The sequence below is a fragment of the Equus asinus genome, chromosome 25, assembly GCF_041296235.1.
Source record: "Equus asinus isolate D_3611 breed Donkey chromosome 25, EquAss-T2T_v2, whole genome shotgun sequence".
In the NCBI taxonomy this organism is placed as follows: Eukaryota; Metazoa; Chordata; class Mammalia; order Perissodactyla; family Equidae; genus Equus; species Equus asinus.
The window spans coordinates 18,139,515-18,146,944 of NC_091814.1; the positions used below are offsets into that span (position 1 = coordinate 18,139,515).

The 7,430-nt window shown below is 50.8% G+C and overlaps 1 long non-coding RNA gene across 1 annotated transcript; it reads left to right on the top strand.

Moving 5' to 3' along the window:
- Nucleotides 1-3,776: 3,776 nt before the first annotated feature.
- LOC139041990 (uncharacterized) lies at nt 3,777-6,284 on the top strand. The gene is made up of 2 exons (XR_011498136.1): nt 3,777-3,936; nt 5,622-6,284. It is a non-coding gene; the product is annotated as an uncharacterized lncRNA (long non-coding RNA).
- The last annotated feature ends 1,146 nt before the right edge of the window (nt 6,285-7,430 follow it).

Genomic DNA, 7,430 nt, shown 5'->3' on the forward strand with positions numbered 1-7,430 from the left:
AATGATAATTCATTAGAGAACAGAGTAGGAGTAGGTGAGGCACACATGGCAAATGAGGCAGAATTTTTCTTTATTTATCGAGAGAACTTAATGAGAAAGGATAAGTAACAAACATGAGGTCTTGATTTCCGTGGCGGACTAAGAAAGGATCTAGGGAATAATGTTGTTGGAAGTTAGATTATAATGATTTCCTAAAAGTGACTCACTACATCTTTTTCTCCTATTCCCTGGATAACCCGTCCTAGAATCCTCTAGGTGGAAAATGCCTGAGCAGGCTCAGACACCTCAGTCTCATTTTTCCTTCTCCCCTTCTGGCTACTAACCCATCTTTCCTAGAGAAAAGTCATCTAACAGCCCAAAGTTTCTATAAAATCCCCTAAGAGTCAGACAGATGCCCACCAAAGTCCTAAAAAGTATGTGTAAACTCCTCTGTGCAGTATCATCTTCAAAAGTTTATATGGCAATGGGACACCAACAGCTCCCTTATCCATGCCCCCCCAAGCATCCCTAATCCAACTTAATCTGGAAAGGTCTTCCTCATCTCAAGGGCTGCTCCTCTTCCTGCCTGCTGTTCCGTAACTCTGGGATGCCGTTCCTGTTGTTCCAGCCTCTGTATGGCTGCTTGGTTGACCTTTCTTGCCTTCCCCATAGTCGTTTGGACAATTTCCACCCCTGACCTTCATCCATCTCATCCCCTCCATTGGGCTGATCATTCTTCCTCCTAGTTTTACAGTAATCCCAGCAAGTTCCCCCATCTCTCCCCAAATCTTCCACCTTGCTTGTGAGGGGAAGGCCATCAGCCTGTGTCCTGGTGGTCCTCTGTGTATATATTCTCCATGTGGACATGTGTGTCATCCTCCGCCTCCACTTGTGTACAGTGCTCTCTACTCTGTATTTACCTCATCAGTACACACCATATGGTACTGATGTTTTGGGTTTCCAATTTACTCTTCTTCACCAGATCCTGAGCTCCTTGAGGGCAGCAGTTTTAACTCAACTTTGGGTCTTCAGGGCCTTGCAGGACCCTGCATGGAATGGGCTCAGCAGATGTCTGTTACATGAATCTGTATATGTGTATGTATGTAGCTGTGTATCTGCTTCAAGATTATAAAAACTTTATTGAACACCTCTATTTGTCCACTGATAACTGTGCTAGCCCAGGGATGGGGCTCTGCTCTGACAAGTCCGACTCTGGGCCAGCGTTGGGGGGCCAGGGGTGCTAGTCAGGCAGAGAGGTGTCCAAGGCTGTGCTGGCAGAGTTGTGCCCCAAGCTCAGAGCCAGGGTGCCTGGGGCCAGGCCCGGGGCAAAGGGCAGAGGCCCCACCCTGGAAGTGAAGGGGGCAGGGAAGGGGTACCAAAGCCAGGTCCTCGGTCAGTGCCCCCCCACAAGAGTTCCCTGCCCCCGGCTGGGCAGGATGTGGTGGCAGCTGCAGGAGGGTGGGCAGGATGTGGGGGTGGGGGCAGCTGAAACGAAGCCTGACAGTCGTCTCCCCAGCTCCTCCCTCCTTCTCTCTCCCCCCGCCATCCGCCCCCTCCAGGTCACGTGCTTTCAGCTCGGGCACCGACGGACTATTTTCCCCTTTCCGCGGAAGGACATAATTGACATCGCAAACTCGAGTCACCACTGACTTCAACTGTACCACGCCTTTTTCTTGCCCCATAGCCCAAAACGGAAAGTTTGCCAGATACACATTTCTTTAAAGCTCTGAGCACTAACCCGGGAGTGGCCCCTTTAAATGCAAATGAACCGCCTTCACGCTCTCGGCCCCCACCCCCATCCCAACTTTGCTCCTCGTGCCCAGACTCCGCCAGCTGCCATTGACGTCACGCGTGCGTCAGCGTCGCCAGCCCAACCAGACGGCACGTGGGGGGAAGAAAGTGGCCTTAAAGGGCCAGATGCTTTTGGCCTGCCCGGGTTACTGCTGTGAGATTTGGCCTTGAAAAAGAGGAATGGGTGTGGAAAGTTATTAGAACTGGAAGAAATGCGGGATAGACGTTAGGAAGGACTTCCCAGGGTAGGAGGGCCAAGCCTTTTCTCTAGATTCCCCAGAAATTTGGGTATTTGTGCCTGGGAGAGAAACCCAGGAGGAGCAGAATAATTCTGAAGGTAAAGGAGACTTGGCGTTGAAGACTCACCCAATTATAATTTCAGCCTTTCCTCTATCCCTGTCAGTGTCCACAGTGCAAGGATTTTGTTCACTTTGGTACCCGCAGCACCAAGAACAACGCACGTAGTAAATAGTCAATTTAAGTCTTTGTAGAATAAATGGAGTCCAGTGCACAGCCACCTCCCCTAGGACGCATTCCCTGATTGCTCCGCCCCCCCCCCACACCCCTAACCCCCTCTCGTAGTACACACCTGCAGCTAGAGACAATCTCACTCTCTTCTGAACACCCGCACCATTTAATGATTTAAGGGACCTACCTCTTCCTTCCATGCATTAGGGACCACTGGGCAGTGGTTAGGAGCACAAACCTTGGAATCATGTAAGCGTGGTTCCGATTCCATTTATACTGTTTACTAGCTGAGTGACTTTGGACAAGTCTCTTCATCTTAGTTCTGATAATTGTCAAATGGGGCTAATGCTACTTAGACCATTGACTTGCCATGAAGGTTAAATGGAACAATTTCTACGAAGCTCTTGTGTGGTATCTATTGCATAGTAAGTGCTCAATAATCGTAAGGAGTAGTTTTAAGATGGCCATCTCCCCCACTAAACTGTGAGCTTCTTGAGAGCAAAGACCTCGCCATACTAATGTATTCCCAGTACCAACACAATGTGAGGCTTGTAGTTGATGCTTTAAAATGTTTGTTGAATGAGTGAATGATTTCAGTACTTCCTGGAATCTGACCTCCAAACCCACCCCTGAAGGGAGAAAACGTTACAAATGCCCCCTCTGTACCCCAGGTTTTAAGCTCTGTGGTACAGCCTCAAGGTAGAATTGGGGTGAGGCTCTAATCTCTGTGGTTAAACCAAAAGCATTATGCAAACAAGCCGCAAATGATTGGTTTGCAGTGGAGACCCAAGGGGGGGCCTCCCAACCTCTCCACATCCCCAACTCAGCTCTAAAACCTGTCCCAGGAAACCCAGGCTGGGCTTCCGCCAGGGACAGAGGACACTAAAAGGGAGCTGGAAGAGGGGAACTTCCTGCCCCTTCAGAGCTTCTCAGCCCAGACACTAATGCATCTTTGGCCTTTTCTTCTCTGGAGCCTGATCTGTTCCTCCACCAATTCCTCTCCCCAGCTCTGCCTCCCATCCTCCACCCTAACCTTCATTCCGTCCACAGCTTCCCAATAGTTATGGTGGGGGGTGAGAGGGGAACAAGACCTCCTGTCACCTGATTCCAGCTCCTTGGCCAGAGGAGCAGTAGCCACCTCGTCCTGGTTCAGCCTGTCTTGCAGCTGCTTATCGATCTGATTTCAACATCTGTCACCATCTCTGAAGTGGAAGGGCTGACAGACAACAGGGTCTTCCTGCCAGGGGAGGAGCTATGAGCAGAGGGTAGCGAGAGCCCTCTCTTTCCTTGAAGACCAGAAAGAAGCAGTGAGACCCTCCTTTGGCTGAGAGCAATACTGTCAACCCAAGGAACCCTGGGGGGTGCGGGTGGGTTTCCCCCACAGGATCTCCCATCAGCCTTGATGGTGGCTCCACCCCCTGCAGGGATAGGGTGACGCCCAGGAGCACTCTGTGTTCCAGAAAACCCCAAAATAACCCGCCTTCACTGTCCAGCTGCTATTTCTGTCCATCTTGTTTAATTATTCAAACCCAAGTTGGGGAGTGAACTATAAAAAGCTCTCCTACTTGGGGACCCAGGAGAGCCGGGAGACTCGCCAGGTTGCAATAGCAGCAGACCACAGGGTTTGGGTGAGGTCACTTGGTCCGGCCTCCTGCCTGGAAGTTCCATCTGCTGTTTGCCTGCTTCCTCTGCTAGAAGGTAGAATCCAGACACCCCTCCCCAAACCTCCCTCCTGCCCTCATTTCAGCGTCCCTCCAACCCTGTTCTGCCTGGGAGGTGGGCTCTGCCCTGCCTCCCTTTACTCTGGAAGTATATCCTCTCGGTCCACTCTTTGCTGGCTGCTCCCTAGTCTTGCTTCTTAATTTGCAGATCGTATTGTCAGACCCAAGCATTCAGGACGGAGGGAGGTGGGGTGGCAGGGAGTGTAAAGAAGTCAAGTCAGGTGGACACAGATAGGGAGATGGACACCATGCCCTTGGAGGCGTGGTGCAGCTGGGGGCAGGGGAGCACTGTTCCGGGTGGGAGAGGCTCCTGACCATGGCAGGTGAGCCTCTCCCGAGGCTTCTCTTGGGAACTCGACAGTGTAGCTGAGGGGATGCTGGGAAGGCAGCAGGAAGGCCTTTCTTTCTTTTCTGGCCCTAGCCCTCTTCTGGTTGGCCAGAAGTCCAGTGTGAGTTTCCACTGAAGCTGAAACCCAGGGCAGGTTAGTGAGGAAAGGAAGATTCCCCTGGGGGCCTCTTCTGTGACCCATTCCCACCACAGGCCTTTCCTAGAAATTTGGTAACAAGGGGTGTGGTCATGGTTGCTATGGCAACATGGAATTATTACAGTGATGATGGGCCCTTGGAGGTGGGGAGAGAGGGGATTTGTGTTAGTGAAGGAGAAGTTACATGGTCTGAGCAGGAGGGGCTGCAAGAGAGGCTGGGGCAGCTACAGAGACCCCAGAGACAGACACACATGGCTGTGGAGTTAAGGGATGGACAAAAAGACAAGGAGCCTTGAGCCCCAAGAAAGGGAGAGACCACAGGGACAGATCCAGAGACCCAAGGCAGAAAGAAGGGCAGACATGTGACAGCACAGAAGTGGGCTGAGACACCCAATATGGGAGGGGGAACAAGCCACCTGGCAGATGCTGGGGACAGGGGAGCATGGCAGGACTTTCCAAGAGTCAGTGTGGGACCTGGGTCTTAAAAAAGAACCTTGGGTTTCACACTCGGGCCTATTTTGGGGCTTGTTCCCACACATTCCCTGTCAGCAGCGGCGGCAGCTCCTGTGGGGTCCAGCCTGGCTCTCCCTGCTGCAGCTGCTACTAGAGCTACAGGGGAGGTTGCTGAGGTAGGGGGAAGAGGCACGCCGTTGCTAAGCAACCAGAGGCTGTGTACCTGGAGGGCATAGGAGGGGGCCCTGGCACTGATTACACCAAGGGGAGGCAGGGAGACAGTAAAGGAGCAGGGTGGACAAAGCTCGAGGTTCCCTCTCCCATCTTCCTCACGACAGTTACAGAGGAGGGATGGACTCCTCACCCAGTCAGCATGTTAATGATTGTGTAAGTGTGTGTGCACCTGTGCCACACTCACACTATCTCTGAGGGCTGGCGGGGGCCGGGCAGGGGGTAGGGGATGAATAACCAGGTTAAGCATCTTTCATGGGGTGACAGGAGGGCTCGAGGGCTTGCCCTGTCTTCTAAAAAGTAGGCGACTCTCCGGAAATGCAAAGGCCCAAGGTGGGAAGCCTGGTGGGGAGATGGAATGGGAGGCTACACAGAAGAGAGGCACCCTGTCAGCGGGGGTTCCTCACCCATCCTGGAAGCTCAGTGTTCTCAAAGCTGAAGTGCTCCACTGTATTTCCTTATTTTTATCCTATTACTTTAAATTTATTTTTAGGTTGACTGGAGTTTGACAGAGGGAACCATCGATAGGAAAGACTGTATTCTTTCTCCTCTGCGCCTTGTCACCCATCCAACCGCATCTCTAACGGGTCTGAGGACTTGTCAGGAAGCAGCGCAGGCCTTCACTCATTGTTGACACAGGGCCATCACCACGCTTCTTCACTTCCCTTATTGGTGAAGCTCCTATCCAGAAGGAGCACTTCCGTTCAACAAGTATTTACTGAGCAGCTATGAAACTTGCTGGGGGAGTGATGAGGGATGGGCCCTGTGGTGCAGAAGGAGTTCCTTCAAGGGCCTCTCCCTCCAGGGAGGTTACTAATGAGAGGCACTGTGGGGGCCCGGTGGCTGCTTTCACTTGTTTCACAGAGTGGGCTTCCAAGTAAGCTTTCCTCTGAAGAGCCGGGCCACAGCTTAAGTTGTTTGAAACTCCTCTGTGGTCTGTTATGGAATATCCATGCCATAGAATGCCCCACGGCCTTGCAAAGCGGGAAGTGGATCTGGGCCCACTGATGCACCATAGTCTCAGAGACAAATTGTTCAATGAAGAAAGGAAGTCTCAGAGCAATCTATACAACAGCAGGCCATTTATGCAAATAAGCAGGTGTGGGGATATGTGTATTAATCAACTCTCTATAAACTGAGTGGCTTAAAACAACAACTATCATTATATTATTATTGCTGATGGCTGGGGTTCAGCTGGGTGGTTTTCAGTCGGAGTCTCACGCTGTTGCTTTCTGACAGGCTTTGGGGCGGAGGCTGTCTCACATGTCTGGCGCCTGGGTGGGAGCACTCAAGCAAGGTGGGGTTGGGAAAAGCTATGATCCTTTCTCTCTCTATTCTCTCTGTGTGGTGTCTCCTGCATGGGGCTTCAGGGTAGCCAGACTTCTTACAAGGTGGCTTAGGGCTCCAGTAGTGTGTGTCCTGGGATAGAGAGCCAAGGGGAATCAATATTGCTTCTTCTGCCCTAGCCTTAGGAGTCACCTAACATCACTTCTGTCATACGTGGGCGAGGCAGTCACAGAGGCTGCCCAGGTTGTGGGGTAGTGGACGGAGCCTCCATCTCAGGCAGCATGGCAAGGTTTTAGAAGAGCATGTGGAATGGGAAATGTTGTTGTGGCCATTTTTGGAAAATACACTCTGCTGTACTACGTTCGTATACATGAATGCAAGCGTACAGAGACAAGGCCTGGATCTGTACCAGACCGTCAGCAAGGCTTGCCTCTGGGGCAAATGAGGTACAGATATGTTTCACCTTTCCTTCATATGTATTACTTGAATTTTTTTTTTTTTTTGAGGAAGATTAGCCCTGAACTAACTACTGCCAATCGTCCTCTTTTTGCTGAGGTAGACTGGCCCTGAGCTAACACCCGTGCCCATCTTCCTCTACTTTAGATGTGGGACGCCTACCACAGCATGGTGTGCCAAGCGGTGCCATGTCTGCACCCGGGATCCAACCTGGCAAACCACGAGCCACCAAAGGGAAATGTGCGCACTTAACAGCTGCGCCACCGGGCTGGCCCCTTGAATCTTTTACATTGAGATGGTATATACTTATTTTGTTTGTTTGATGGAAAGGAAACAAAAGAGAAAAAAAAGAAGGAGAAAATAAGCCAACTTTGCTGTAAGCCTTTTATAATAAAAGGGTTTAATAGACTGGTATTTCTGGGGAATGTTGCATAATACATCTGAATTTCATCAAAGCATTTAATTTGGTTGATTATAATATATTTTAAATACGATGCAGAAATGTGGACAGCATTATTATTATTATTATTCCAGCTTTACTGAGAGATAATTGACATAT